This window comes from Nylanderia fulva, unplaced genomic scaffold, assembly GCF_048542155.1.
Source record: "Nylanderia fulva isolate GAGA-0341 unplaced genomic scaffold, ASM4854215v1 Scaffold25, whole genome shotgun sequence".
In the NCBI taxonomy this organism is placed as follows: Eukaryota; Metazoa; Arthropoda; class Insecta; order Hymenoptera; family Formicidae; genus Nylanderia; species Nylanderia fulva.
In genome coordinates, this window is record NW_028190314.1 from 188890 (window position 1) to 203743 (window position 14854).

The 14854-nt window shown below is 35.7% G+C and overlaps 1 protein-coding gene and 1 long non-coding RNA gene across 3 annotated transcripts in view; one reads left to right on the forward strand and one right to left on the reverse strand.

Moving 5' to 3' along the window:
* Window positions 1-14854, reverse strand: part of LOC114944583 (uncharacterized) — a 51586-nt gene that overhangs the window by 18906 nt on the left and 17826 nt on the right. Inside the window, exon 2 of the long non-coding RNA XR_003822219.2 lies at window positions 11382-11528. This is a non-coding gene — a long non-coding RNA (uncharacterized LOC114944583). The remainder of the gene's footprint in view (window positions 1-11381; window positions 11529-14854) is intronic.
* LOC114944514 (monocarboxylate transporter 4) overlaps window positions 1-14854 on the forward strand; it is a 102883-nt gene that overhangs the window by 12176 nt on the left and 75853 nt on the right. The window lies entirely within an intron of this gene.

Here is a 14854-nt window from a genome sequence, read left to right on the forward strand (position 1 = left end):
TTAACGCAAATATTTGCAGACCGATGGCTTACTATTGTAAAATTGTTAGTTAACAACTGTCTCTGTCAGAGTAGGTCTGCGGTCGTTTCGAGATATCGACGTGTCAGTATTTTCGGAATAGTGTCACACCGGAAGTACTCGTTAATGGACCGGCTGGAGGAAACGCAATAGCCGAGTCGGAGCGCGCAGGTATATTACCGGGATTTTTCCGGTGACAATATTGAGAGTGGAAATACGAGCCATTGTCCCCCGGGTTCATATAAATCTAAACTTGTTCGCGGATTTACACATGAATCTCTCCCGCGAATCTATATGTGCATATACACGCGGTGTCAAAAAGTATTAAAACGTGTGAAAATGTCTCGCCCGCTGAAACAAAAATGATGTACATTTATATGTTACACCGCGTAGCGGTGTATTTTTTCATCGTTACAAAGATATACGCGTAAATAACACTTCCGTTTTGCTAACTTGTGTTTCTATTATGTGTTCCCACGTTGCGAACACATTTTAATCTTTAATTTTTTTCATTATTCTCTCACGACTGTCTTTAAGACACTCGTACCTCGAAATACACAATTTTCTATTATAGTGAAATTTTATTATCTTTATATTTATAGGTACATATATTTTTGCTCTATTTAATTTATATAGCTCGACCAGATCAGATGAAAAAAATTCTAAAGAAAAATTAACTTTTAGTAACTTATCGAACCCGGTTGAAAAATTTGTGTTAAATGTCCCAAACGATCTATCAAAATTTTTGTGTTAATTTAACATAATATAGATATATTAAATGGAGTCATGAATACTATATGTTAATATTTTAACACAAAATAAATGCAAAACTTCAAATAATTTAAAATAATTTTTTGTAAAATTAATATAGTTTTCATGTAAAAATTAACTAAAGGTATGTTAATTTTAGATTTTATCATTCCCACTTATAAAATAAAAAAATCAAAATTTTTTGCAAATTTTAACAAATAAAACTTGTAATAAAACAGAACATATTTATTTTATGCAAAATTAAAAATAGATGCACATAGTGTTATTTGTATACATCTTCTTTCAGTTCTTTTAATAATTTAACATTGAAGTTTAATTAACACAACAACAACGTTAAATTAACACATGAGTGCGTTAAACATTTAACAGAAAAATCTGAACGGGGACCGTTTTTAACAATTTCGTCTACCTGCGAAGCAAAACAATTTCTCTCCTTGGCATTAATCATCAAACGTCTTGTTCGTGCGTTCTCCGTAATCCCAATTCGCTCGAGGCGAATTAAGGAAAATTCGATCGTTGTAATGAGAGACGTATGTTCAAGCTGCGGGCAAATCGTAGCAAAGAGCTATCCGCGTTCGCGGTTGCCGAATTCGGCCGTACATTTCATTAATGAGACGGGACAGGCGCTGTGCAGCAGGGAACGATTAAGGTTTGTAACCTGTGGTTAAGCCTCGGTGGTATCTCCGTTCGCATGCGAACGCACACACACATACAGACAGACAGACACACGCACATGTACATGTATAACGTTGGCGCAGGAATCACCGAAAATGGAAGTGAATTATCGAATTTTCCGGATTGGCAGCCGGAGCGACGTCGCATCGTCTCGACGTTATAAAGGACGTAATGTACAGGACGATGCATGCAGGATGGAAAATGCAAGCGTGACTGGCATAACGTTTGTCTCCGAAAGATGCGGTGGATATCGTTTTAACAAAAATCTAATTTCAATCGCGATGCGCTCGAGAACTTTTCGTTACTTTCACCAAAATGACCTTGTTAAGAAAATGACTGTCAAAATATGGTTAAATATACTACCTCTCTTAGATAGTTGACGTAAAGTACTAAAGACCTCTATACATATTTAATGTCTAGAACTTTGTAATTTTAAATTGAAATTTTTTTTTTTAGAAAGTTAAGGTGAAAAAAATATATTTGCTACTTTCTCGTTCAGAAAATAATAGCGTTTGAAAACGTTACTCAATCACTCGGCTATATATCGGGAGAAAGGTTAATTCTTCAGGATTAACGCTTGAGCTTTATTGGATCATTGTAATTTGCACCGGCGCTTCATTCATTCATTCATTCATTTGTAAAATCCATAAACCGGAATTGGTGCGAGTGTTGATTCTGCGTAGATTTCATACATGTGAAATCTCCGCAAGATATGCGATACAGTTGCATTATTCAAACAATCATCGAGCAATCGATTACCAAGTTCTCGGGTGATGTTTTTTTTTCTATACACAACAAAATCGACAAAGCGTCACTCTTTCCCTACCTGCCTCCGGCCGAATTTAAATTGTCCTGCATTTTGATAAATATTTTCTGGCATATTTGCTTCGCAAAAATCACGAAAGCGAGGTTTTTTGCGGAAAACCGGTCGCGGTGAATGTCGCGATGTGAGACAAAACAAACGCGTATGTATATGTACAATGTTGTATGGACAAATCCCTCGTGTATTTAATATTCCGCGCCTCGTTGAAAAACTAGCGTAATTATTTTCAAAATTGCCGATTATCGAACAGCTTGATAAATGCACTTTTGATACGTGACATTGCACGTCGATTTTTTTCTTCCATATTTCATGTAGAAAAGCTTTGTTAATTGAGCCACACGCGACAAGCAATTTTCTCCGATATTTGCCTGTAAAAAAAATAAAAATAATAAATTGCCGGCAATTGATGTATGTCATAAAGCATAAGAGAAAGGTAGGAAAGGGCTATATAACAAGATTAAAGTAATTTTTCCTCCTAGACTTATATTTCAACCTTTTTTCGAGGTCCCTAGTCGCAAATGTCACAGTAAATATATATAAATATATAAAACGTTGTGCTTTTTTTTTGTTTGCGCGTAAAAACTGGGCGGTGACATTACTTTGCGGTACTCAGAGGAAAACGGTTTCACGTTGCATGGAAAAAGCATCTGCTGTTTTATAAAAAGACATTATGCTGCTTAATATCTCGGAAAAGTAATTGTTTTGTTTTGTTGCAAAAACGAATACATATATGCACATATATTTTTATATTACTATTTCTGTTCATATACAGGCTGAAAATGGCCTAAAACGTTTAATTTTCTTAATTCTCGAGCTATTTTTCAAACTTTAAATTAAATTGTGTTAACGTATAAAGAAATAGCTATCGAATATCTTGAATTATAATTTGAAGGAATTTTTTTCTATCCGCAGAGATGTTTCTCTTTCCTAGCGAAGTGCGGTGGAAAATGAAATATTTATCGCACATTTGACATTTCTCGCGGATATTGCGCGTACGCTACAATATTAAAACTGATAACACACATACAGAGAGAGAGAGAGTATATATCGATCTGTATGAGCCGCCCCCGAACGATGTTTTCCTACGCGGAAGCACAGGGCGTACAGGTCAAACTGGAATCGCAACAACCAATTTCCCGGCGTGTCGTCGCATGCAAGTGCAACGTAATGGCGCGGGTATCACGGTCGGGTTCTTGTTCACGAACGCGATCGAATCTCATCGAGCGGAACAATGTAAAAAGGGGATTGAAAACGGCGAAGGGAACACAGAGAGACAGAGACAAAGAGATAGAGAGAGCGAGAGAGAATTGGGAAAGAGCAAACGTTTATACTTCTGTAGAGAATGACTCCGGTGCGCAAACAAGAAATACTTTCTCACTTCCGGCACACATACCCACACATACATATAAACGAGGGACTTCGAAGATTAATTTTCCAAATGCTTGGTCATTCACGTATTCCCACTACCGATTCGCTATCATTTACTATATAGTCTTCGACTCTCGTGTGACTTCGAGGTCGAGTTTGGAAGTGATTGCGGTCTCGTACCGTAAGTAGAATTGAAATTCCTTTACATTTCGAGTTCTTAATTAACGGGAAAACACGCAATTATTGTGATTAATCGAGATATAAAATGGTTATTTTGAAATCATCAATGGTACAATATTTATTTTTTTTATTATAGTAAAAATTGATGTACTCTTTCACAAAGTCAATCTAATAATCTAAAGTATGTGTCTTGATAATAATTTATTAAATGGCATCTGTTCTATTATTTTTTTTTATTACATGATACATCGATCATTTTTGACTGACATGTACGTTGTTTTCATTTAAGTATAATATGTCATATGTTTGAAAGGACAGATATATATATGTGTGTGCAATCTATCTCTCACATGAGACCTTCAAACTTTAGGATCGCGCGTTAAATAAATAATTCTGCATCATACAGCATTTTTTTCTCTCTCGAAAGTTTGCGCGAAGATGGTTTTTCAAACCGAGCTTAATGGATGCTAGATAAATTCAGGTTAACTTCTCAGAAGGAATAAAATCAGCGAGTTCTCTTGGTCCTCCTGCGGTTCCGCAGTTTCCTACTGCACTCTTTTTTCGCGGAGTGAGTGCAAGCTTTTAAAGATCTTCAACACTGACGATTTCAACTCCGCTTCACCTAAATCTTTGCTCCATCGACTGGAAAGGTATTCTTTTTCTCTCACTTTCTCTCTTTCTTTTCTTTGACACAAAACCGTGGCAAACGGAAGAGATGATTGCACACGAGAGTTCATTGACAATGCGAATGAACGTTTATACTATTATTCGGCGTGTAGATTAAATTGCATTTGTCACATTGAAAATGATTGAGGGTACAATAATATAATAACAATCGCATATCAAGAGACACATTTTTTATTAAAATTTTGATTTGTGCGAATAAAAATATCTGGATTTTTGTTTATTAAGTTCCCACTTTGTTTGAAAAATTTTTTAAATAAAGCTCACATATAAAAAATATTTGTTTGACAAAAATTGAACATTGCGTTACATTTCAGTCAATATAACTGTGTTTATATTCTATATAACTTGCTTGATCGCTTAAGTTATTTAATATCTGGAAATTCAAAATTTACAAATTGACATGCATCTCTTTCGCCATTATACTAAAAATTGAGGATACAATAATATAATAATAATCGCACATTAAGAGACACATTTTATCAAAATTTTGATTCGTGCGAATAAAAACGTGGAATATCTCGAGTTTTGTTTATTAAGTTCCCACTTTGTTCGAAAGACATTTTAAATAAAGCTCGCATATAAAATATATTTGTTTGACAAAAATCGAGCATTGCGTTATATTTCAGTCAATATAACTGTTTATATTCCATATAACTTGCTCGATCGCTTAAATTACTTAAGTCTGAAAATTCAAAATTTCCAAATTGACACGCATCTCCTTCGTCATCAAAGTTAATCAACAGTCTATTACTTTCTTCGATCTGCGGATTTGCGGATCATTAAGCGCGCGTATCTAGCTTCTCATATCCTCTCGTCCATCGATCTGCCTTCGAGCTGGGTTAAAGAAGGATTTAATATCATGAAAGCAAGCGGTTAACCGGCGTTCCACCAAGACGTAAAGACCGTTGAGAAATTCGCGCACATGTTCCCGCACGCGCAACGTTAGATGTCAATGTGAATGTTTCTCTCTCTCTCTTTTTCTCTCAAGATATGCTTTAACTTGCCGGGATCTCTTCGCTACTTCTTAATCCCTGCGGATTTCAATGGCGGCATGTCTGCGAACCGCGGCAATTACGAAGGAAAGGCTGGAGAAGTCGGAGGAATGAGCGTCATATAGCATTGTCTAACGATGCTTTCTCAACACGCCAACCGGATCTTTTATCACGCGATTAATCGATGCGATGGGTAATTACACGGACAATTATTATACAAGAGTCCAAAGTGGATAGATGTGCCGTAGAAAAAAAAAAGGAACAATGTTGAACGATCAAAGAGACGCGTTGTTTGCATAAATTATCTGGTCTCTCTCACTCGATTAATCGTTTCTCGTCGGATTTGGATCGAGAATTACATGGTTTCTCGAGCGAGAACGCAAACAATCTCGAAAATATCCCCGGTGAAGAGATCGTAAAGATGTCTTGAAAGGCAGCTCTCGAGTTCTTTTAAAACCTGCCTTTTAAACGTTTGTTGAACCCCTCTCTTGTTCGAGTTTTCTTTCCTAATTGGAAAAGGACATTTTTTGAATGTGTACTTTAACGAAAGAAAGAATTGCGCGATATGCAAGAGAGAATTTTAATAGCCAGATATATATATACAATTATGCTACGCGTACAGATGTGTCGTATCGTGGATGGAATAATATTTGTGTAAATTCTCTTTTATGTTATGCCGCGGAGCAATAGTTTACTTTGCAAATACGCGTCACGTGTATATATGTATATAATATGGTATACTCATATTATTTATTTATAAACAAAATACAAATGATTAATGTTTGCTTGTTACGTTACGAACACGTGCATTTAAATATAATCGTAGGGAATTTCGAAAGAGTGCACACAAGAGAGTTCAGGACCATCGGACACAATTGATTGGCGATGATAATAATAATAAAATCGTATACAAAATCAGTTTGGATGACATCAACGCGTATATTTATTGCGCGCAACAAGTTAGAGATAAACAGAGCGAATTGAAGTATGCTGCGAATTGAAAATGCAATTGATATTGCGACTGCAATTTATTGACGCGCGAATTAATAAACGCGCGTATATATAGCTTTGGAATCAGATGGCGGGGAAAAACAATGAGCGAACTAAATGAGAGAGGTGACGAAGAAATGTGCGCGCATATGCCTGACGTATCACCTATTTAACGTGCACCCGGCGGCTGCGACGTGTGTGTGGATGGAGAAGGAGAGGGTTGTAGCTTATCATCCCCCTCGGCTTCGCCTTTATCGGGGATTCTGACGCCCCCATTCCCAGGGACTGGGGATCGCGACAATTAGGCGAGAATCGTCGTGCCGGAGCACAGCCTGCCGTCGAAATTAATCCGCCGGGAGAGCAACGTTCCCTTCGCCATTTTGGCACCCGCGGCTATGAGCTCTTCGATATCGAATCGCCATTGCACGCGACGATGTGGAAGAGAATGCGGATACGAGTTACTTTGTCTCGTGCATATATTGAGCGTCCCGGAAATAACGCGGAAGACAATTCGCCGCGAACGAGAAATTCATTATTTTTCAATTATATGAGCGATCGAAAGGAGCGAGTCAAGTATTTCAAGGGTTTTACCAGTGTACAAACATAAATAAGAACGTCTTTATATATTGTATGTATATTGGCAGATTTTTTAATTGAGCGTCTCTTGAGGATACTTTTCTATTATAAGAGAATTAATATATAATAATGTTAAAAGATCGCGAAAGATTGTTCAGCGAACGAGAAATTAATTATTTCTGAATTATGAGTTATTAGAAGGAGCAAATAAAATATTTTAAAGGTTTTAAAATACATAAAAATAAATGAGAACACTTTAGCAGATTTTTAAATTTAGCGTCTCGAGGATATTTACTGTGTAAAAGAATTAATATTAAAAAATTGATTTCGAAGAATCTATGAATGAAGGAAGGTAATAAAAACGGCAATTTCTCGGAGAAAGAAAGAAAGAAAAAATAGAAGAGTACGATTTTTTTTTAAATATTTAATTCATGATTGTTAAAGCGCACAAGAGCAAAAATACACGAAAAAAAATCTACGGGGCTGTCTCGAAGATAGGTAGACCGGACGTATGGTCGTTCCGTTTTCGGGGAGAATTATACAGCTTGCATAGAAATACCCGCGGTTAAAAAAGTCATATAATATATAAAAATTATTTTATTTTATATTAAACTGTGTGTGTGTAAAAATTATTTCTTTTAATAATATTTAGATTATAAAAATGTTTTTTACAATTTTATTATATACATTAATTTAATATATATATATATATATATATATATATATATATATATATATATATACATACATACGTACATGCTAATTCAATTTTTTAAAATATATATTTTATATTATATTATTTTTATATATAATTCTCTTTTATTGCAACAGAATTTTTTTTATTCATGCAGAATCGTTTTCATCGTTTTTTCCATTGAGAAAATCACAGTAACAGATGCGTTTACATGACGTTTGCGCGCGCGTGATTTAATTTTTCGCTTTAGCCTCCAGCCGTGCCGCTATCGCGCGCACGGGAAATAATTAATCATTAACTATCGGACAACAAAAGATTTAGGTGCCGAACATCGCGGCTGACCTCCGAACCTTGTACGGGGAACAAAGAGCTCTTCCAGCTCGCGCTCATAATTCAATCCCAGTATTGTCCGCGGCGACATCGCGTTCCTTCCTCGACGGGTGTCGTCTTTCGCCATTAAGCAGAGTAGCCGGACAATAGACGCGATTCGCTATCAACCCTTTCGGCCTCTAGAGTGAGATAGCGAGATGTAGAGATAGAGAGAGAGAGAGAAAGAGAGAATTGTACGTCGGAAAGCGTGTTCGCGGTGCACCATAACTCTCTCCGACCGGGCACTCTTGCACGGTCGATGTATTTAGCACCGGTCGCACATAATGCACTCCACTAAGTAATTCCATTTGTTGTGTTTCCTCGGGGATTAAATCGTAGTATGTGTTTTTCGTCCGAGTATCTCGGTCCGCCCACTCTCGGCGCCCGCGATCCTTATCCTCCTTTCAATATATAAAATCCGACAATGGATATGGAAAATTACCCCTTTGCACGCGAACTCTCCGAGCTTTGAATTTAAAATGCGACGCGCGTATCGCGACCCTACAATATTTTCGCGTAAATTATTCCGGAAAGAAGAATGGAATAAAGAGCGCAGATATATATATATATAGGTATACAGAGAATTACACAGTACATATATATACAGGTATATCTTGAATGAATGAAGTTCAGATGCGCGCTGCTGGTAAAAGCTGCGATGAAACGGCGATTATATTTTTCTCACGTTCGTTAAGTATCGAGAACGATACGATACGAAAGCTGTTTTAATTATCGCCGCTGTTGAAAACTTAAACGTTGCTTTCCCGTTTACCGAGTCGTTATAAATGGCGAGCTTTATTAAAGAAATTTTAATTAATTATGGGATTGTATATATATAAGCATCCGCATAAACATTGAGGACGAAGTTTTCTTTCATAATCTCTCGGCCAATGAAATGTTTATCTTTTCGCGGAGGGTTTTTACAAGAAAGGATACTACTGTCAGTAATGCACGAAAAATTAACACTGAGATCTTTTAAATTATTCAAAATCATCGAATTAGTAGTCCACAACTTAAGCTTAAATGTTGCCGAGTGTATCGAAGTTTCGTGTACGCAGAGCTTAAATGTGCTTCCAAAATTATGCGACTTGAGTAATATTGCATGAGTAATAGAGAAAGGGTTGTGTGTATGTGTGTGTTATATAATATATTACTATACTCTCGTACCCTTTTCCTCCTTATTCTCTCCCTTGAGAGACATAATATAATAATAAAGTAATATAATATATTAACTCAGAAATAAATATTTTTATCGGCTCTCAATATAAATAATATAAGTATGCTGTCTTCTAAGCTGGGCAATAGAGCCAAGGAAACGAAACGAAAAATTAATTAAACGGAACTGTATCTCAATTTGAGATCCCAAAGTTCCACATATAAATTAATTTCGAAACTTACATATGGAGAAATAAGCGAGAAAAATATAGGTCCGAAAAGTCGCTGAAGCGGGAATCGAACCCGCGTCTTTCACTTTCCGGGCGACTGCTCTTACCAACTAAGCTATTCAGACCCTTTCGATCCTATATTTTTCATTTGCCTTTTTTTTTTAGTATATGTTAGTAAATACCGCCGTGATTAGCCCAAGGCGTGAATAAACTCAGAAATAAATATTTTTATCGGCTCTCAATATAAATAATATAAGTTTAAAGTATTTTCGTTTCGTTTCCTTGGCTCTATTGCCCAGCTTAGAAGACAGCATACTTATATTATTTATATTGAGAGCCGATAAAAATATTTATTTCTGAGTTTATTCACGCCTTGGGCTAATCACGGCGGTATTTACTAACATCTACTAAAAAAAAAAAGGCAAATAAAAAATATAGGATCGAAAGGGTCTGAATAGCTTAGTTGGTAAGAGCAGTCGCCCGGAAAGTGAAAGACGCGGGTTCGATTCCCGCTTCAGCGACTTTTCGGACCTATATTTTTCTCGCTTATTTCTCCATATGTAAGTTTCGAAATTAATTTATATGTGGAACTTTGGGATCTCAAATTGAGATACAGTTCCGTTTAATTAATTTTTCGTTTCGTTTTCGTTTCCTTGGCTCTATTGCCCGGCTTAGAAGACAGCATACTTATATTCTTTATATTGAGAGCCGATAAAAATATTTATTTCTGAGTTTATTCACGCCTTGGGCTAATCACGGCGGTATCACTAAATCTACTAAAGAGGCAAATGAAAAATATGGGATCGAAAGGGTCTGAATAGCTTAGTTGGTAAGAGCAGTCGCCCGGAAAGTGAAAGACGCGGGTTTGATTCCCGCTTCAGCGACTTTTCGGACCTATATTTTTCTCGCTTATTTCTCCATATGTAAGTTTCGAAATTAATTTATATGTGGAACTTTGGGATCTTAAATTGAGATACAGTTCCGTTTAATTAATTTTTCGTTTCGTTTCCTTGGCTCTATTGCCCAGCTTAGAAGACAGCATACTTATATTAATAATATATTAAATTATATACGTGTAAAATGTAATATAGGTGTATAGTATATATATGCATATTACTTTTTATAATATTAACATACATTATATTAATATTATAAAAAAGGACGAATATGCTATCAATTTTTAAGAATATATTTTCATATCATTTTATCTTTTCGTGAAACAGAACTTGTTTTCATGTAAATTTCGTTTCTCACATTGAGGAAGACACAGATGCGTTTACATAACATTTGCGCGAGTGATTTTATTTGCTCCAATTTTTTTTCATTAGCAAGAATGCGCAAAGAATGTTCTCTCTCTCTCTCTCTTTTTGCGGGCAAAAATTAGAAGAAAAAAAAGAAGGAAATAGAGTAGAAAAATGATTATAATAGTGTTAAATTAATGTGATGAAATAATAAAGTCTATCTCTAAAGCATTAATAAAAAAAGATAGTATTTCAAACTAATTTGTAACTCAATTTTGCTATTTCATTTCTATTTTATATTATTTAAAAATATAATGCTTTAAAAAAGAAACGGGAGAAATGAAGTGACATTCATAAGAGTAGCAGCTTTTTAGTCATAGCGATGTCATTACGCATAATTAAAGCACATTAATGTGACTCTGATTTAAATAGCCAATGATTATCTGAATTATCGAATTAAATGTTCGTAATCACCTCTCATAACCATAATTTCATAATTATTATATATAATCTATTACATAATCCGCTCAAATAATCACGGCATTTTGTTGAAATTAAAACCAGAATATAATCTATCTGTCCTCTTGTTTTTGATACAATTTCCATCTCTACCTTGTTTGATGATATAACTGCGCTTTCGAATAACACAATGGCGCATCGTCGTCAGCTCGGATGGAGTATTGTCCTCTACTTACAACAAATCAACAGTGCCTTCTCCGACTCGTGACGTTTATTCGCCTTTTAGACGCTTGTTAGTTTCTGAAATCCAATCCGGTAAAACATTTTTTATATATAACAATATAAAATTATATAGAAATATCTAAAATTATACATAGAATCGCAAAATTATATATGAAATATGTCCATACATAATTAGATAAAAATGCTTTTTAAAATAAATATTTCTTCATATATATATAAATATATATGTTTCATATATAATTTGATATGATTATACAATATGAACCCTTATAATTTATATACAATATAAATTTATATAATTATGTACGAAAATGGACATATTTCACATAATTTTACGATTATATGTATAATTATACAATTATTTATATATAATTAAATTTTTTTCCGAGAAGAGCCTGAAATTACGGGGACCAAGATCGAGCAACGAAACGGGAACGCGCGAATATGATATGTTAGGTACTGAAAAAAACATCGTCTCTTCTTGTCCGCTTTGTAGCGCCATTTTTACGGTACTTTCAATTTTTATAGTGCCCGCCAATGCGCGTCCGATACATATATAGTGTGGCTGTATATGCGTCGAACTTAGTAATGTAGGTACCGTTGAAAAATGGGCATGCACCACGAAAGGGTGGCCCTCATATACTTCGAGCTGAGTTTGCAAATCGCGATACCCATCTCCCCTTTAACGGACCATCAACAAGTATCGACAGCTATTTTTTACACTAGCCATCGATGCCGCAGAGATTGGCATAACTGCGTTTTAGAGATGTAGCACGTTCAAAAGCCGCAAAATGGTGCCAGCGATCGGTCTGCTCCGATATACATATATAGATACGTGATTCGACGCAGAAATTGCCAATTTTTTCCCACGATTTTTTTAATCGGCGTTCTGAGAGATTAAGTGAACTTATTAAAAAGAAATAAAAATCACCAGATTTTTTTACGCGCCGTATTAATAATGGAAAGTAATATCCGCAATATCGGTTTTCGCAATTTTTTTTTTCAAATAATCTAAAACTTCGTACTTACGCAATTAGGTAAAATTGATTTTGTAATAGAGAGAGAGAGAGAGAGCGCGGAAATAGTTGCGGATCCGCATGTGTTTGTTCTAAAACAGCTGTTTTATATACAAACATTCTCCGACCGTCGGAGTTTCTAAAACCGCAGTGGAAATACCGCGTTGCAAGGCAGACAGTCCATTTCTTCCCGTGCTGTCTCCAGCATGTCCCTGCTTAGTTGCTACTCTACTAATGGTCCCCTATCTTTGTCTTAATTCTTCGAGCTGTGGCAATGCTGGTAGACAAATGGCATCGCGCGCATAGTTTCGAGGAAAGAACTCACACGGTCATTTGGATTTACGAGATAGATAGTGAAAAGAAAACTGATGCGCTAGCACAGTACTTTACCAGTGTCAAATTTTATTTCAGTAATTCAATATAATATATTCATTAGTCATTTTTAAGTAATTTAAATAGAATATACAAGATGTTCCAGACCGTATCACACGTTAATGGGAGATTCCTGAAACGATTTTTCTTCAGCGAAAATGTCCAGGCATCAATAATTTTCGAGTTATAAACAATTGAAAATATAAGATTTTTTGTAAAGCAGGCCTCGTAAAAATAAATTATTAATAAAACTATATTTTTTAGTTAATTTCAGATAAAGTTTACTTGAATAGAATTTTAATTTAAAACTTGGTTACAAAAAGACATGATTTCAAAAATTGAGAACATTAAAAAAATGATGACCTTTCTCGACATTTTCGCTAAGGAAAAATCGTCTCCAATTCGCTTCAGGAATCTCCCATTAACGCGTGATACGGTAAGTCTGCGACACCCTGTATAAATCATAAAAATCGAGAATATTAATTGCTGCGATTAATTTAATTTCGACAATTAACCTCACCTACCGCATCCTTGTGTCGTATAAAATCAATCTCCCGAAAATAAATTAAATTTTAAAGTATCGCGAAACTGTTTGTAGTTCGATTTTTAATCGACGCGAGGGATTAGCACGCGCGTTAAAATTAAACTTCGAGGACTTTCTAATTTTGGATCTAATAACGCGTTATCGCGTCATTGAGAGTGTGTTTATCGATTAATGTATAATAAAAACTTGAGGATGGCTCTCCCCTTTCGTCGTTCGGGACCCGACTGCATGTACCTTGAATTTGCATGTTTCCGCCTTCGTAACGATGTAATTAACAAGAAGTACCAATTAGCATCCACGTCATCGAACGTGACACGGGCGCGCGATGTGCGTCTTGTTTGCGGAGACGAGAACGATCGAATGTTTGACACACGGAGAGAGAAATGAGGGATCCCTCGTTCCAGCGTGCGCGAGCATTGACGGAGTATAATCTGCGAAAAGTATCGCATCGCGTTCACACATATCTCTATTTGCGTCCGAGGACAATCATGATTTATAGCGCGAACTGATTATCTTTTATCGAACTTTTTTCGCGGCTTTTTGTAGAATAAAAAAAACTCTTTTTACCGTGTCACAGGGAGAGAGAGATTTCAAAACTTTTATCTACGGATTTATGGACAAAGTATTTCAGATCCTAGCACTTGATTTCGGTCTCAAATTTCCGTATAATAACAGTTTTTCGTATGCATAATTTCGTAATATTATTGTACATTAATGTAACCCCTTTTGCGAATTTAAATTTTATATTAATTGTCGGAGCAAATTATACGTGGAACGAGCTGGATAGTAAGAGTCTGTTAATTACATTTTTAATGTCTAGGAAAAGGGAATTCGAAAGTAAGAGAATTTTCTATAACGCGATGAGTTATTTAATTAAAGCAAAAAAGAAGGAAAAGCACCCAATTGTTCTTCTCTTTTTTGTATTTACATTTTTATTTGTTACACTTGCAGTATTTAGGATTACTAAATTGGATTAATACATTATATTATCGCACGTATTCTCTCTCTCTCTCTTTCTTGCGGAGAGCCCTCAAATTGTTCAATTATGCGCCGCGTACTTGATAACACGCGCAATAATTGAATTAAATGAGACTGAAAAGTGGAGGTTTCGAAATCGAGCGACCTTATTTTTTGCTACGCACGCAAAAGAGCAGCCGGGCGTTCGAGATTTCGACAGGCGGAGCCGAAAAAATGCGGCTTCTTAAAAAGAGAAAAAAATTCCCTTTTGTCCAGTATCGATCGCGAGCCTAATTAATCGGTTCGACGCGCGCAACGAGACTTTTGGTGCATTAACATCGCTGCAATTAGCTCGTTTCGTAGTCCTCCAATGCTCTATGTGGTAGGGAATCTTTTGTTTCTGATTTCGCTGATATCGATTTAAGAGGGTTGGCCATTCATTAGATTGCGGAGGTGTCGATTTGCGTGAATAGAGATTCATATACGCGTATCCC